At 36.9% G+C, this 18812-nt stretch overlaps 1 protein-coding gene across 5 annotated transcripts in view; it reads left to right on the top strand.

Annotated features, from left to right (window-relative positions):
- LOC109403214 (protein alan shepard) overlaps positions 1–18812 on the top strand; it is a 789956-nt gene that overhangs the window by 30483 nt on the left and 740661 nt on the right. The gene's annotated exons all lie outside the window — the stretch shown is intronic.

Here is an 18812-nt window from a genome sequence, read left to right on the forward strand (position 1 = left end):
TGTTTTGCCTTTTCAAGAAACTCATTAAATATGAAAATAATCAACTTTTTCATTTCTCATCGAAAAACACTGCCGATCGCACGGAATACCTTAACTGAGACGAAAAAATGAGTGATGGCTTGCATTTCGAAACATTTAGTGGCGCGTAAATCCGCTATTTTGATTCATGATTTTATGACACGAAGTGATGTTTACAGGAATCAGAGACATGATTTCATGACGCAGCGCCATGGTTTTAAGACTTAGCACCGTCATACCGTTACAAAGCTTAATGATTTTTTATTTCAAAAATGGCAATTACACCGCATAACTTTCCCAAAAGTATAATTCCCAGCCATGAAAAAGGTTTTATTTCATCATAACCATTGTTCAGGACATGATATCATGACTTTTTGATCATGATTTCGACAAAGATTTTTCTCTCGTGTATTTTTTCTAGTACTAACCATTTTTTATTGCTCTAATTTACGGAAAATTGTTCTTGTGAATATTCCACGATTTTGCGCCCCAAGCTTCTGCATGGAATTCAGAATTTTCTTCCACTTTTATAAGTATAATAAAATATCGCATTTGATTTTTTTAATTTCTTTTGTGCCCTTAGTGGAAAAGCTTGCTTTCTGATATTTACTTTTTTATGCACGCTCTCATCCGTAATCGTGTTAGAAAAGAAAGCGGTATTGTAATTTTGCAAGGGCGGAAGAGCCTCTTAAACTTATTATAGTGTTTATTCAATTTATTTTTCTACAACATTTTTTGCGTAACCAATAACTTAACTTTTCTTTTTAGAAACATCTTCACAATTGATAGAGTTTTACAAAATTATAAAAATGTTAAGTTTGCTCATTATTTTATGTGTAGAATTTTTTCTCGCTCAATCAACGATGGACATAAAACGAGGTTGAAATGTAGAAGAAAAGCGTTTGCTACATACGTTGTTATGCAGCTACTTTCGTTAATAGGGTTCCCAAATTGTAAGAAAATTAACCTTTTTCATACTGAAAAGTGTGTATTCCGCCCTCCTGAATATAATCAATCAAAGTAAAGTAAATTTATGTAAATATAACATTTTTTGTGCTTCCAAACGTATTGGAAATTTGTTTTCAAATATGAGAATACCGCCAGCGATTTTTTGTGCCTCCCCTGATAAAAATTATCACAAAAATACGATAAATTTTATTGTTACAACACCATTTTCTTCAAAAATTATTCACCATTAAACGTATTACAATTTGCACAGCACATTCGCCATCACCGCTCTTGTTTAATACCATTCGGTGAATTGTTAATGACACTTTTACGATAGTAGTCGTTATGTATTTCAACCTAGATTTCAACCATAAAATTTTGAGAACATATTCATACATTTTTTTTTAGAAAAACAATAGAATGTATTGTGTTTTTATGGGACATTGTCAGGGTATTTCCAAAATAAAACTATATATTTTTATGTTTTTTCATTGTTCTTACAATGATTATTCTATTGCTTTCCAACCAGTTAAAAAGTCTAATAAATAGTTATCTACCATTGATAACAATACAAAAACAATTACGTCAATTGAATCGTTGTTATAATAAAAATGCAATAATATTTGTTGTTATTTGTGAGCGGTTTTCGATTTAAAAAAATCATACAATTTATATTTCCTGGTAACATTTCAATCCAGCATTAAGGAGCACTTATGGCCGCCAGAATGATATGAACATTTTCTCAAAAGAATCAAACACTCCAAACACTCTGACGTCCGTCTGGTATGTGTTGCTTGACAGCTGTTGATAAGATCTATCATCAATCTTTACAAGTAACTGTCAAATATCACAGGCCAGTCTTCAGATCATTTGATCCATACACCAAATCGTTCACAATTCTGGTGGCCATGTTGGAGAAAATTATTATCGAGAAATGTTATTTTATGGTTTTCCGCGGATAAAAAGTCTCGCCATTTCTCAGCGAAAAGTACAAAAATAAGACGATGACAAAAAAATTGTATAGAGATAATACCACCTGGGAGAATCCCTCCCAGGATTCTGGGAGAATCCCTGTAGAGATAATAGGGGTGCTCAGTTTTACAGTTTCTGACAGAATGATCTTTATTTCAGTATTTGAAAAGTCATGGCCTGCTTACAATCATCTAAGTCTGTTGAGTCAGTCCGTACACAGTAATATTATATAAGTACTACAATTCGGCCATCCTGATCTCCGCGATGTCCTCATCGATACCATTTTGGTCTACCTCACTATGCACCCATTTTCTCATATTTTGCGGAGAACAAACCGATTCAAAAGGAACACTTGAAACTTGCAGTCCATCAATGTCAGATACAACATATCTTTGATTTGGCAAAACTTTTTTAATAATATATGGCCCTTTGAACTTTGGAGATAATTTATGAGACTCAAATGTTTTCAATACTACAAAATCGCCTATCTTATAATCAGGACATTTTAATCTTTTCTTGTCCGTGATGCTTTTGTTATAATTTTGAACTTCTAAATTCTTTCGACGAGCTTTTTCACGAATGTTTTGTATATTTTGAGCAGGAATATCAGGTTGATTGTTTTGAATAAAACATTCAATATTATGTTTTTCTATATCTGAAGATTTTTGCTGAACTCCGAAAAGCAAAACACTAGGGTAGTTATTAATCGACCTATGGTATGTGTTATTGAATACATACTCAATGTTTGGTAACAGTTTATCCCATTTTAACGAAATTTCACTACACATTTTAGCAAGCATTGGGGTGAGAGTTTTGTTGATACGTTCGACTTGTCCATTTGCCTCTGGTGTTCTTACAGCAGTTTTAATATGTTCTATGTTATTCTTTTTTATAAATTCATCAAATTTTTCTGATGTAAAACACGTACCTCTATCAGTTATAATCTTATTCGGTTTACTATAATATTGCATATAACTATCAAGATGATTGATGACCTCTTCTGTACCTGTAGATCTAGTAGCATAAAATTTTGTATATTTTGTAAAAGCATCAACTATTACCAAAATGAATTTAGATTTATTCGACGATGCTAACTTTATCGGCCCATAGTGGTCTACATGTAATGTATCAAATGGTAGACTTCCTTTATCAACTATTTTAAGAAATCCCTCCTTTTTATTAGTTGGACTGTAAAAAATACAAGTAAGGTAATTTTTTATATAGCTTTTGACAATCTTTTTCATACTACTAAACCAATACATTTTTTTAATTTCATGAATAGTTTTTTCAATACCTATATGCCCACAGTTGTCATGATATAAACGTATAACGACTAATAAATTTTTATTCTGTTCTTTTCTAAATAAAACACCATTAATTAGACTAAAATTTGGAAAACTAGATCGCTCTAATAGTTGTTTTATGTTCAAAATCTTACCATCTTGTTCTTGTGCAACTACTATATTATGTTCTATATCTGAAATTTCAAGCAATCCTATAGTTTCAACTTCATGATTATCAATTTCAACAGAATCTTCTATTTTTGAAACTATATTTGATTCATGATTGAATTTTGTACTCATATCTACCCTACTTAGAGCATCAACATGTCGCATTTTACTTTCTTCCCTATATTCCAAATCAAAATTATAATTTTCCAAAAACATTGCCCATCTACTAATTTTAGGATTAATATCTTTTTTAGACAATGTTTTGACAAGAGCACTACAATCAGTGAAAATTTTGAAATGAGAACCGGCCAAATAAACATGAAATCTTTTTATAGCGTGTTTTTTTACTGAAAAAACTAATGGGATGAAAGTTACAATCAGCTTGTTTTTGAAGCAACATTGCTCCAAAACCATAGGAGCTGGCATCGCAGTGCAACTGAGTTTCAGCATGGGGATCGAAAATAGCCAAAATTGGTGAAGATATTAGTTTTTGTTTAAGAAGAAGGAAAGATTCCTTTTGTTCCCTATCAAAAATAAATACAGCATCTTTTTTAATTAAATTATAAAGCGGTCTAGCTAATATGGCGAAATTTTTATTAAACTTTCGAAAATAACTAGTTAATCCAAGGAAACGCTGCACATCTTTACAATTTTTTGGTTCGGGGAAATTCGAAATACTCTCTATATGAGTTTTGTTCGGTTTACGTCCTTATTCGTTCACAGTATATCCTAAATAATCAATTTCTCGAAATAAAAATTTACATTTTTCCAAATTCAATTCTAACAAATTTTTGCTTAAAATGGTCAAGACTTCCTGTAAAATTTCTAAATGCTCTTCCAAACTTTCACTTATTATAAGAATATCGTCAATATAAATGCAAACTTTACCCTCATCAATCAAATGTTTAAAAATTTTGTTCACAAAACGTTGAAATACTGCCGGTGCATTGCATAAACCAAATGGAACTCTAACATATTCATACTGTCCTCGATGAGTTACAAAAGAAGTATATTTTGTTGATTTTTCTGATATTCTAATTTGATGAAATCCCGATTTAAGATCCAACATTGAAAATATTTTTTTATTTCTAAGATTATCAAACAACTCATCTATTACCGGTAATGGATAGTTATCTCGTACTGTATCCTTGTTCAATTTTCTATAGTCAACACACATTCTAAAGTCACTGCCTTTTTTTGGAATTAGAACAATAGGACTCGCGAATGGGGAATCACTTTCTCTTATTACTCCTGCTTTTAAAAGTTCATCAATTTTAGCATCTACTTTTTTCTTTTGATCATATGATAGCCTCCTTGGTTTATAATGAAACGGTTCACCTTTTTTTAACGAAATTATCATTTCATAATTTATCTCTGGATTCGAAGGTTTTTCATAAAACAAATAATACTTTTTGAAAATTTCTAAAAATTTTGCCATTTGATCCGAAGATATGTTATCTGTATTTTCTTTGATTTGGTTTAAACTATCCGAACTAATATGAAAAAGTGTTTTAGAGTTTACCTTGTTCATTGATGGATTGCTAAGCTTCAAATTTTCATTAACCGGGCAAATCTTTATACCTCGTTCAATTACTGTTCGAATCCCGGGGCGCATAATGACGTCTCTCCCTATAATGGCATCGAATAGACCCAATGTTGTGTCTGGTACAACATAAAATTCAATGCTGAAACGAAGATTTTGAATTAATATAATATTATTGCATGTTTCTAAAATTTTTAGCCTCTTCCCACCGATACCCCGGTACTTTTTACAATTAATGTGTTCATCAATATCTTTTTTTTCTACTAATCCTCGGCGTATCAATGAGATGGGGCTGCCTGTGTCGAAAAGTCCTTTGAAATTACAATTATTATTTAAAAATTTGAAGTCAATGAGTCCGTCTTTTCCTTCTAACTTTTGTAATGGTCTGTTGGTCAAAATACTGTCTTTTGTCGATACTATGTTTACTGCAGTTTCTTTGGTAGTTTCATTGTTTGAATATTTCATCGGTCTGGTATGATATTTTCTATTTTCATTTCTTCGATTAAAACAGTCAACTGCTTTGTGTCCTTCTTGATTGCATGCATAACATAATATTGAACTTCTCCTGGAATAGCGAACATCGGAACACCTCATCAGTCGAAATGCTTGAAGTACATCCGCAACCGTCTTGAAATTTTGCATTCTGGCCTGATTTCTGAGAACGTCATCTGCAATCCCTTCCACCACATACTCGACTAACTCCATTTCAGATATCTTCAGTTTTTGCGCAACGAGTTTCTTGAAAAAACAATATTCTTCAAAAGGTTGACGACCATTCCACCGGATATTTTTCAAAGTTTTCCACAATTCAATCTTGTTTTCTGCTACTCCGAACGTCTCACGAGCTTCTCCAAGTATTTCTTGATAGCTTTTCATAACAAACTCCAAACAGGAAGACATCCATAATCTTGCTTTTCCATCGAATTGCTGCATCAAAAGTAACTTCATTACATCGTCGCATACATTCAAAACACGCTTCGTGAATTCAACAGTATTGATGAAATGATCCACATCTTCGTTATTGCTTCCATTGAATTTCGGTAGAAGAGTTGAAATTTCATTCAGCCGAATACTTGAACCACCTTTGATCGATTCTTGGCAATATCGCTCCGCACTTCCACAGGTTACTGGAACACTCGGAAAGACATCCACACCATTTCCATGAACTGATGGTTGGTTTGATGAACTGGAGCAATATCCATCGGAATCGGAGACTTTTGACCTGGGCCCCGCTGCAGCATTCATTGTGCAAATTGCATCGATACCCGCAGCTCTTGATATTTCATTGGAGGAAACGTCATCCATAACGACCTTCTTCTGAAACATTGGATCACCTGGCCTCTCCTTTGGAAAAAAAAATCGCTAATTCAGGAACTTATCCCACTTCTGAGTTTGTAGAGATAATAGGGGTGCTCAGTTTTACAGTTTCTGACAGAATGATCTTTATTTCAGTATTTGAAAAGTCATGGCCTGCTTACAATTATCTAAGTCTGTTGAGTCAGTCCGTACACAGTAATATTATATAAGTACTACAATCCCTCTCAGGATTTTGTGAGATTCCCTTTTAGGGTTCTGTGAAAATCCCTCTCAAAATTCTGAGAAAATCATTCTCAGAATTGTAGGAGCACACCTCTCAAAATTCTGAGGGAATCCGACTCAGGATTCTGGCAGAAACCCTTTCAGAATTCTGAAAGAATCCCTCTAAGAATTCTGGAAGAATAACTCCAAGACTTCCAGAAGCATGCCTCTCAAAGTTCTGGGAGAATCCCTCTCAGAATTTCGTGAGAATCCCTGTTACGATTCTGTGAGAATGTCTTTCAAGATTCTGAGAAAATCATTCTCAGAATTGTAGGGGAATACCTCTCAGAATTCTGGAGGAATCCGATTCAGAATTCTGAGAGAATCCCTCTAAGAATTCTGAGAGAATAACTCCAAGACTTCCGGAAGCGTGCCTCTTAAAGTTCTGGGAAAATCCCTCTCAGGATTCTAGGAGAATCTGTTTTCAGGATTCTGTGAGAATCCTTTTTAGGATTCTGTAAGAAGCCCTCTCAGAACTTTGTGAGAATCCCTGTCAAGATTCTGGGAGAAAACCTGTCAGAGTTCTGGGAGAATCTGACTCACTAGGTATGCTTCCGAAATTTCTCAAACCCTTATTTAAAAAAAGTTTGCCTGGATTGCTTCAAAGACTTCTCCATGAATTTCTTTAGAAATCCTTTAGTTATTCCTTAAGGAACTCTTTGAAAGATGGATTCCTTTCAAAAATGCATCGAAGGGTCTTAGAAAAGCAGCCGTGAATAATTGTAATTAGCCTGTAAAAAATCCTCCAGGAATTCCTTTCAGGAAGTTTTCCAAGAATTTCTTTCATAAATACCTGTAGAGTTTCCTTCAGAATTTCGTATAGAGGATTCTCTAGATATTTCTCCAAGAATGTCCCTAGTAAAATGAATTTCTTCAGATGCACACAACTTCTTTATCTTTTCAATTTATATTGGTTTGCCATAGCTCTACCAAGGATCACTTTAGTAATTCTTCTATTGATTCGTTAAGGACATTCTTTGGAAATTTATCTAGGGATTCCTTCAGAAATTTCTTCAGGGATTCCTTCAGAAACTCTTCTAAAGTTTATGAATTATTGTTTGCTGAGATTCTTTCAGAAATTCGTATAGATTTTTCTCTAAGAAGTCCCCCAGAGATTCGATCAGAAATTGCTCTTGGTGTTCCAATAAAAATTTTCGCCGAAATATGTCCAGGAGTTTCTTCAGGGATACATCCAGAAAATCATGCAGGAACTCCTCCAGAAGTTCTTACATTATTACTTTCAGTGATTCAGGCAGCAATTTTTCGAGAGATTCAAGCAGAAGTTCAAACAGAGATTCCTTAAGGATTTTATCCAGATATTCCGCAATACATTTCCTCAGAAATTTCTCTGGCATTTTCTCTAAACACAACGCACAGATTTTTTTCACGGATTCTTTAAGGCATTTATTCAGACATTATCTAAATATCTCAAGAGTTTTTCCTTCAAAATGTGGGCTTCGTGGCCGAAAGAATCCCCGAAGAGAAATTTCCAAAACCATCTCTGGAGGATTGTTTGAAGAAATCTCCTAAAAGTCTCCTACCAACAAGAAAATCTTAAAAATTTTCTAAAAGCATTCCAGGACGAAAAAATCTTAAAGAAATTTATGAAGTTATATTTGGAGGAAATCCTGAATTAATTCCAAGAAGGATATCTGAAGATACTCCTTAATATATCTACCAGATTCCTAGACAACCACGACTAACTTCTGGAGGAATTGTGGGAATAATTCCAAGGACAAATTGCTTGTAAAATTTCTAGAGGAATTGTTGGAGAAATTTATGAACAAATTTCTGAAAGAATTTCTTAAAAACGTTTGCAGGAATCCCTACATAAATTTTAGACAAAAGTAAAGGTGCAATTCTTGAAGAACTCCCCCAATAAATTTATGGGGAACCCTGGTGAGTTTTTTGAAGGAATCCCTGGAAGAACTCCTGGAGAAATCTCTGGAAGAACTTTTAGAAGAATTTATTACACAAGATATGAAGAGATACTCAGAGAACCGCCAAAGAAAATGCGACAAAAAATAAGATTATTTAATGAATTTTTGAAAGAATACCAAGAAGAACTGGAGAACCCTCTGTAGGTATTAATTGAAAGGTTTTTTTTTGAAAAATTCCTTGAAATATGGCAAGGAATATTTCTGCAGGAATTATTGAGAGAACCTTTGGTGGAATTTATGGAGCAACATCTGAATAAAATCTGAAGAAGTCTCTGAAAAAAGCCTGAATAAATCCTAAGCAATCCCTGGAGGAACTTCTGGAGAATCCCCCGGAGCAACTTCCAGATGAATCTCTGGAGTATTTCTAGTAGAATGTCCAAATAAATGCCTGAAAGAATTCCCGAATATATAGAGCAATACCTGGTATCAGTAGGCCTACTCCAGAGGCACGTTCTCCTCCGTTTCTGAGCAATATCTGAAAAACTTTTGGAAAAATTCTAATAATTATTTGAAAAATTAAAAAAAAAAAATAAAGAAAATTCGAAACAAAAACTCCTTGAGAAATTTCTGATAATATTCGTGGAAAAAATCCTTCTAAAGTGTTAAAAAAAACACATTAAGGAATACATGCACGAACATCTGTAGCAATCCTTGAAAACATTTCAGGAGGAATTTCTGAAAAAGCCGGTGGACTAGTTTCAAGATAAATCTTTTGGAAAAATTTCTTGAGAAATTCCTGAAGATTCCTAAATTAATCTCTGAAAGATTTTTTGAAGAAATTCATGCCAAAAACTTTCAAAAAAAATATTTCTAAAAAAAATCTTGTAAAATTTTGATAAATTCCGAAGGAATCCCTAAAGACATTTCTTGCAGTTTCCCAGGAGGTATTTGCGGAGAAGAATCAAAATGTGGGGTTCGCGAGCGAAGGAAAGTGTTCTAATTTATGATTTGATGACGGCACGGTGGCACCTGTTCAGGAGGTCCTTCTGGGGTCCGCAGGAATTCCATCCGGGATACCTCCAACAATTCTTCGCGGTTTCTCCACAAATTTGTTACAGGACTTTTACAGGAATTTCTTCAGAGATTCCCATGGAGTGCTTGAAGAAATTCTCTCTCGGGTTTATTAAGAATTCCCTCAGAAGTTCCTCCTGGGGGTTATTCAGGAGTTTCTTCTAAGATTCCTAAAGAGGTTCCGTCTGTAATTCATTCGAGAGCTCATTTTTAGATTACTTCAGGAATTCCTAGATTCCTTCAATATTCTTCCAGAAATTATTTCTATAACTACCCCAACAGTTTTTCCTGAGTTTGCTCCAGGAAGTTAATCCGTGTTTTCTCCTCCAATTTATTCTAGGACCCCTCTAGGATTTTCTTCTGTGACTTCTCAGGGAGCTCCATCAAAAACTCCTTACATGACTCCTTTAAAGATTCATTCTACGACTTCAAGAGATATCCAGGATTTTCCTATGCGTTCCGGGGATCCTCCAAAAATTCCATCCAAGATTTTCCCAAAAGTTTCTTTTGGAATGTCTTTAGAAGTTTTGTTGGACTTCTAGAAACTATTCCTGGAAAGTCTAGCACTTTTTCATGGAATACCTCTAGGAATTCTTTCGTGGATTGCTTCAGGAATTCTTCCCAAGATTCCTTCAGAAACTTTAGGAATTCCTTCCTGAAGTTCCTTCAGTGATTTCTTCATGGATTCTTTCTAAGATCCTTCCAGGGATCCTACAAAAACCCTGACGAGAACTTCTTTTAGTACTTCTCCAAAATTTTCTCCGGGATCCCTCCAGGAACTCCTTCCGGAATTGTTTCAGGAACTACTTCTAAAATTGCTGAAAGATTTCACCGGGTACTCTTTCCGGGATTCCTTCAGGAACTACTTCCAAGATTTTTTTGGGAATTCTTTCCGGGATTCCTCCAGGAACTTTTCAGGACTTCTGTCAGGAATTGCTCCTGGAATTTCTTCCGAAACTGTTTCGTGGATTCCTCCGGGAACTTTTTCTGAGATTCCTTTGGGAACTCTTTCCTAGAAGGAGTAATACTGTAGAGATCTTGGAAATAATTTCTAGAGAAATCCAGGAAAGAATATCTGGAAGAATCCCGGAAATACTTGCAGGAGGAATCCTGACAATAGCTTTTGATTATAACCCAGACAGAACCTTTTTAAAAATCTCAGAAAAAACTCTTGAGAAAAAAAAACCCTAGAGGGAACTTCTGAACGAGCTTCTGAAAAGTCCTTAATAAACCCTCGGAATAATCTCATCAAGAAATTCTGAAAATTCCAGAAGACAACTCCTGGAACAAATTTGTGGACAAACCACGAAGGAGAAATCCCGGATGGTGTTCCTGTGGAATCCCAGAATAACCTCCTGGAGGGATGCCATCGTGCTACCATCCAGTCAGGGTAACTAGTGGAAGTGGAACATCGCCCAAGACCGACGAGACGAGATGCTGCTCTACCTTACGCTCTGAGCTGGGGTTAAGCTACTTTGTTGCCAGCTCAGCAAGTTAGGCAGATACCCAGATTCATGTTCTAGTAGGTTCAGGAAACATTAAATTAGTAGAAGCTCTTCAAAGAAGAGCTAAGTTGAGAGCCGGGACACAACTCTTCTTCTCGAGTATTGCTCTAGAAGAAAAACTTTGTCTTTTTATTCCTTGTCGACATCATCGGCTGCCATCAGCTTATGGAGACTACAGCTCGCCTAGAGAAACAGTACTTTACGACCACTTTATCGAACTAATAAAAATCAAATTAAAAACAAACAACCCCAAAACTGGGAGAAACGCCATCAACGGCAACTGATATTATTATACTCATGTTCCCCAGTATCCATCCCGGGCGGGCGTAGTCCCAACATCGACCGACACGATACGATGGGTGATGCTTTCAACGTAAATTGAACCACTCCACAAGACAAGAGAACGAAAGCGCCTCCATGCAAAAAAGGGGGAGCTGTTTCCTCCCGAATGACACACATTCGCCGGCCCGTCCCTCCCCAATTCCATCCCCCCACCCGAGTTCAGCAGCGGCTCTGTGTCAACGCTTCGTCGTCCATTTAGTCTACACTAAAATGCGCCGAAACAATTTATTTGTGAATAGCTCAATGTTTATAAATTATAATAAAGTGAGTGCTTTGGCGTTCCATTGACGATGATGTCGTCTTCTTGGTCTTGGGTGACTCGTGCCAACACACGAGCGAGCGGTCATGTTTTCTGGTGCCGCTCTCCTTGCGGTAGGACAAAAGTCCATAAAAGCCTTCAGCGAGGCACTTTGGCAGCGGTTTTGGAGAACTGGCACTCCGGCTGGTTCGTCGGTGCTTGGCGGATGAATTGAATGCCATCCTGCTGAAAGCCAGCGTTCCTCGCTTGGAGTCGGCGCAGCAGCGGTGGCGTTTCTTGGCAGCCAGGCTTCTTAAAATGCTTGGGCGGGGGTGGGAGGTTCTTCACTGACAGACTACACAAGCGGCCCCGTTTTTTTTTCGCTCTTTTCGTTTGAAATGAAGAAGGCAGCTCTTAACGTTTCCACCGTTCAAAGCAACAAGGACAGAGTTGGTTCTTATGTGTGGTTCATTTTTTTTTTTTTTTTTGTTCTGAACGAAGGATATGGCTTAACGTGGAGGGGAACGAACTCCGCCGAAGAATTGTGCAGGAAATTTCACAATAAAGTTGCTTGATTTAAGTGCGACGTGTTCAATGTGTCAAGTGGGTCGAATAGTAGCTGTGGAGTGGAGGGCAATATTCGTACATAGTGTACGAGCAGAAAGAATACTGCGACAAAGTGAGGTGAATTCATCTAGAGGATGTTGTATTGCATTAGTGTTAGCCTTTGCCTGACTCCATTTCTTATAAGTTTTCTCTTTCTCTATGGCTCGACGTTCGCATTGGCTCTCTTCAACTTTTAGTTCTTAGAGCACTTCAACAGTTACTAATTAAAGGGCTTTCTTTGCCTGCCATTGTATGAATTTGTACATTGTATGACAAGTACAATGATACACTATGCCCAGGGAGTCGGGAAAATATTCCCTACCGGAACGGGAATCGAACCCGCCGTCTCCGGATTGGCGATCCATAGCCTTAACAACTAGGCTAACTGGAGATCCCCATTTCTTATAGTATTTTGTGTGAAATTTCTGGAAAATCTTTGGAGGATTTTTGGAAAATTATTCAGTAGAGTTTTTCAATATTTCTTATAAAAAAAAAATTCTATCTCAAGGTTTGTTATGGATTTTGTCAGGAGTTCGCCGTAAATGTTATCTTCAGTTCTGAAAAAATATCTCTCTAGAAAATAAACAAGAATATATCAGCAACTCTTCTACAATCTCCGATCTTTTGAAAATTATTCAAAATATTTTCAAGAATTTCCGTCACTATACACGTATATTCAACAGAAACTCTTTTTCTACAGTGATCTTAATTACCTCCAGGATTTGGGCGAAGATTTTCTCCAAGATTGCCGGTAAAATATCTCGTACAATTGCACAAATCGGATTATTTTTTTTTATTTCTTGCAAGAATTTCCATTGTAGGAGTTTTCTTCAAAGATTCATGGAAAAAAATTGCAGATAAACTTTTGGAGGAATCCTCGAAGAAGTTTTTAAAGACAGTTCTGCAGCAATATTTGAATAATAAAAAAAAACACAAAAGAATTCCACGGAGGCATTCTTGATGAAAACCTTAGTAGAAATCTTTGGGATATATTTCTGAACGTAGGAATTACTGAATCAAAACTTGGAGGAATTTTTAAAATGCTTGTGAGAAAATAATAGAAGAAATTTCGAAAAAAAATCTTCATTGTTAGTCTTTTCAAAATAAGGCAGAAGTTCCTAAAGAACCTTCGGAGGAATACCTGTATGAATTATTGTTCAAATTCCCGTTGAATAACTTATAGCAATTCTCTAAGAAATTCTGATAAAAATACATGTTAGATTTCATGCAGGAACTTTTGTTAGTCTCCTGGAAGAAATTATTTTTGGAGGAATTTTTGAAGAATTCTGAACAATATTTTGAGAAATTCCGGAACGAATTCTTGGAGGAATTTCTGCAGAAATCCTTTGGATTAAATCTGAGGAATCCTTAGAGAAATTCAAGAAGAGTACAATTAGAATGAATTCTTGGAGAAATATTTCGAAGTAGAGTCTGGAACCGTTTAGGTAGGAGCACCTATTTTGGGCACTTGTTGCTATAACTCAGTCAATTTCAAACCAATTGACTTGAATTTTTGAACATGGCTAGATACTGTGCGTATCTGATCGAGTCTCAAAAATTAAGTCATTTGGTTCGAAATTAACTGAGTTGTAGCAGCAAGCGCCCTAAATAGGGGCCGTTCATAAACCACGTAGACTTTTTGGGGGGTGGGGGGGGGGGGTGTGACCAAAGTCTACGCTCCATACAAATTTCAAAATTTTTGTATGGACAAAAGTCTACGAGGGGGGAGGGGGGGGGGTGGTTCTGAGATGGCCAAATTTTGGTCTACGTGGTTTATGAACAGCCCCATAGGTGCTCCTGCCCAAATGTTCGCAAACCCTATCCATGGAGGAATGCTAAAAGTATACTTGAAAAAGTTGCTTGAAATGCTTGAAAATATTTCTGAAGATTTTCCAGAATACTTTCTTATAATCCAAAAGTATTTCTTTGTGGGATTCTTGAAAGAATCCTTAGATAGATTCGTTGTTTTGGAATTTGTTTGGAATTCCTTAAAAAAACCTAAAGGACTTTCTGAAGGAAATCGTAAGGTCGTTGTTGTTATTCTTGAGGCTTTGAGGAATCCTGATAAAACATTCAAAAACACTTGTAATATTTTTGAAAAGAATAATTGAAGGAATTCCGACGGAGGAATTTCCGAAAATCTTTGGAGCATATCTTGTACACTTCATCGGAGGCCTTTCTGAACGAATTCGTGCTTGGACGTAGCCAGAATAGGTTGCAGGGGTCCTGTGGGAATTTAGCTGATGGTTCTCGATGAGAGTTGCTCAGCGCAGCGACCCAATACACTGTGCGTCCGACGTGGTCGGACGCTGACCGAAGAAAGAGGAAGAGTCGCGGCTTGCTATGATCTCGTCAGCAGCTGTCACTCGATAGCGTAGGCGTTACCCCGGGTGGGCAATGTGCGTGCGTTATCAATTGTCTGTTGACATATTGAGGGATAAGACTCTTAACATACTGAGAGATGCTCATTGTCAGATATATACCACACATTCCCCTTCTTCCCTCAACAAAAAGGAAAAAAAAATCTCTTACCAAGGGATTTAACAAATCAGGCGTTCGATTTGAATAGGTCCTAAATTTGCTGAAATTCCTATGTAGATTCGACCTATTGGAATTGAACGCCAGAAATGTAGTGCCTACACGAGAGTCTAACTGCCTTTTTCACTGAAAATTTGCATTGCGTCGCTGAATTTCATGACGTTTAATTCAAGCGAAGGCTTACGCGACACAGCACATTAATAAATTCCACACCAACACAGCAGGATTTCTTATAATACAATAACTTATAACACATAGCAAATACTCTATTTGCATGACATCAATCCACTCACACAACTAATGGGTAGCCACCGGAAAATATCAGAGTACCCAACGGTCTGGTGACCGCTGTAAAAGTTATTTCTTTGCCAATGGATCTGACTTCGGCGTGGAAACCCAAAGATGGGAATAAAGCTGTGGGGTTTGCGAACCATATAAAGTCTACAATTGTAAACGCCGTCATACTTCAATACCCCTTTTTTCAAAAATATCAATTTCATGCGTCAACGTACTTTTACAATCAATTAACGTATTAATTCCTTCATACACCAATGCATTTTTTCCATTAAAAATGCACAAAACATTAGAAATCAATAGCTTTAAGAAGCTGCGAAATTGATTAAAGCAACCATTATTTTCCTATTTTCATCGGGATTGAGCTTTGACGATTTTTCGCAACACAGTTATCAACTATGCAAATACGAATCAACCAGTTTTATAAAACATCAACTGTATGTTTAGTTTGCGCGCTTAAAGTATTCAAACAGATGACTAAGTTACAAGCTCATAATATAGTATAGACTCGATTATTCGCATCTTACTAACAGAGCGATGGCAAATGGTATCACTGCTGTTCCGTTCAGTCCAAACTAGATTTCAAAAAACGACTTATTGGCTCATGTCCTCTCGTACACAAGTACTTCTGGAATTTAATTCCCGAAAAATAAAAATAAACTTTTAGTTTGAACATGGTCAGAGTGCACTCTCACACGGTTTTGAGAATCGAGCACGATCCATGGTCTACATTTGAAAGAATATATTTATCTACCGAATATTTGTCCTTTTTTGCCTCTTTACTTCAAAAACCAAAGTTATCTTATTTGATTAAAACAATCTTCGTTGTATCTTCAATAATTATTTTATTTAAGTACGACATTTTCGAAACGCGTCCCTCATTCTCTATTTTGATTTACCAAATCAAATTGACAGCTTTCGAGGCACGTCTCTCTTTCCCTTTCTTCGAACCTTTTTTTTGATTTCTCGGCGCGTCTCTCGTTTCCTTTTTTTTGCGGCACCTTCGAGACTCGTCTTTGTTTTTAATTCTCACTTTTTCATTCCTTCATCCTATTCCATTCGTATAATTTTTTATTTCATTTCTAGACGCGGCCTTCGAGGCGCGTCCCTTTTCTTCATTTCTTAACGGCCTTCCAGGCGCGTCTTTTTTTTTTGCATTTCTCGATGGCATTCGTGGCGCATCACTCTTTTCCTTTCATAGACGGCCTTCGAGACTCGTTTTTCTTTTCAATTGGGTTCTTTAGGCGTACCCAGATTATTTCATAATCAGATTCTCTACCCAAAAATTTGTCGAAATCCAACATTTCATAATTTTTGGAATACGGGAACTATTTTTAAAATGCATTTAAAGTTTGTACGGGGAAATTTTTTTGTTGTGGTCGAACTGTCATTTTATCGATTGAACTGTCATTCTATCAACGAAAGTTAAAACTGTTTTGTTAATTTAACCATCAAAACAAAGGTATTGAAATTCAGTAAAATCACGTTATACTCAGAAAAATTAGCTCTTTCGATTAGACTATTAAAATTAGTAATATTTTATTCACTAAACAACCCAACAAATTCTCGACGTCCTTCCAGGCGCGTCCCTTTTTGCTTTTTTCGTCGGCCTTCGAGGCGCGTCACTGTTTTCCTTTCCTAGACGGCCTTCGAGGCGCGTCTTTTCTATTTCTCGACGGCCTTCCAGGCGCATCCCTTTTTTTTCGGCGGCCTTCGAGGCACGTCTTTCTTTTTCTTTCCTTGACGGCCTTCGAGGCGCGACTTTTTTGCATTTCACGGCGGCCTTCGAGGCGCGTCCCTTTTTGCATTTCTCGACGGCCTACAAGGCGCGTCATTCTTTTCCTTTCCTAGACGGCCTTCGAGGCGCATCTTTTCCATTTCTCGACGGCCTTCCAGGCGCGTCCCTTTTTTCCGGCGGCCTTCGAGGCACGTCTTTCTTTTTCTTTCCTTGACGGCCTTCGAGGCGCGTCTCTCTTGTCCATTTCTAGACGGCCTTCGCGGCGCGTCTTTTTCATTCTTCGACGGCCTTCGAGGCGCGTCTTTTTCATTCTTCGACGGCCTTCGAGGCGCGTCTTTCGATTCCGAAAATCGAACACAACAAATCCGACGGTCTTCGAGACACGTCTTCTGCCATACAAAGAAAATCAGGCCACTCAGACGGTCCTCGGAACGCGTCTTTTATAATTTTCTATCCAGAAAACCTCCATTCGGAAAATGACACGACACTCCGCACATCATTGAACGAAAAAGAAAACTAATACCTGCCACTTCACCACAACACTGCACTTTCCAAATATATTCACTTTTGGTTTAACTTCCCTGGCTGAGCGATTCTCATCTTTATTTGAGATTTATTGCAAAAAAACGCAATAAAACCTGGCAGGATAGCCATTGTGGGAATTTAGCTGATGGTTCTCGATGAGAGTTGCTCAGCGCAGCGACCCAATACACTGTGCGTCCGACGTGGTCGGACGCTGACCGATGAAAGAGGAAGAGTCGCGGCTTGCTATGATCTCGTCAGCAGCTGTCACTCGATAGCGTAGGCGTTACCCCGGGTGGGCAATGTGCGTGCGTTATCAATTGTCTGTTGACATATTGAGGGATAAGACTCTTAACATACTGAGAGATGCTCATTGTCAGATATATACCACACAGGTCCTCTAGTGATTTCATCAGACATTCCTCCGGGAATTTCTTTTGGGATATCTTAAGAGGTACCTCCAGTGCAGAGGTTCCTATAATACAGAAAAATCTGTATAACTGGCATTACATATTTTTCTGTATTATACAGATTTTTGATCTTCTATACAGACAAGATACAGGGTACAGAAAAATACAGATTTTGAAAATGTGATACATATTTCTAAAGTAAACATAAAATTTGAAGTTATTTTCAATAAATTTATTGCACACTTTATAAATTGTTTCTTAAACTTTATGAAAATTTTGTACATTTTCACACATGTTTTAGAAAAATAAATACCATTAAAAACTAAAAACCGTCAAAAAGAAGTACATTTTTTTTAGTTTCTATTGAAACCTAGGGGTCTCGGTGTCTGCTTTACCCTAAAATACGGTGATACAGAAAAATCTGTATTGATACAGATTTTTGATGAAATAATCTGGCATCTCTGCTTCAGTGATTGTTCCAGTGCTTTTTCCAGGGATTCCCTAAGGAATTTCATCAGAGATCTTTGTAGGTGTTTCTGCAAGTGCTCCTTCAGAGATTCCTTCAGGGATTTCTCCATATATTTCTTCAAGAATTCCCAGGGATTTTCTCCTAGGACTTATTTCAAGAAATTTTGGATTTTTCAAAAACTAATTCCTCTAAAGGATTCCTTCAAGAATTCATCCAGCGATTCTTCCATGCATTCCTTCCGAACTTTCTCCAGGCATTCTTTCAAGAATTCCATCAGGAATTCCCCTAAGAATTCCATCAGGAGCTCCCCTTCAGGAATTTTTCCACGGCTTCCTCCAAGAATTCCTCCAGAGATTCTTTTAGGGATTCCTACATGGGTTATTCCAGGAATACCTACAAAAATAGCTGCAGGAATTAAACAAGGGATTCCTTCAGTCATTCCTACAGGAGTTTCTTCAGGAGTTCTTCCAAGAGCTCCTCCAAAGATTTCTTTAGGAATTCTTCCATGGATTCCTCCCAGAACTCCTTAAGAGGCTCTTCCAGGAATTCCTACAGTGATCCCCCATGAATACTTACAGGAATACCTGCAGGAATTGAAACAGGGATTCTTCTAGGCATTCCTACAGGATTTCCTTCAGGAGTTTTTTCAGGAGTTTCTCCTGGGATTTTTTAAGGAATTCTTCCTAGGA

This window comes from Aedes albopictus, chromosome 2 (genome assembly GCF_035046485.1).
Source record: "Aedes albopictus strain Foshan chromosome 2, AalbF5, whole genome shotgun sequence".
Classification (NCBI taxonomy): Eukaryota; Metazoa; Arthropoda; class Insecta; order Diptera; family Culicidae; genus Aedes; species Aedes albopictus.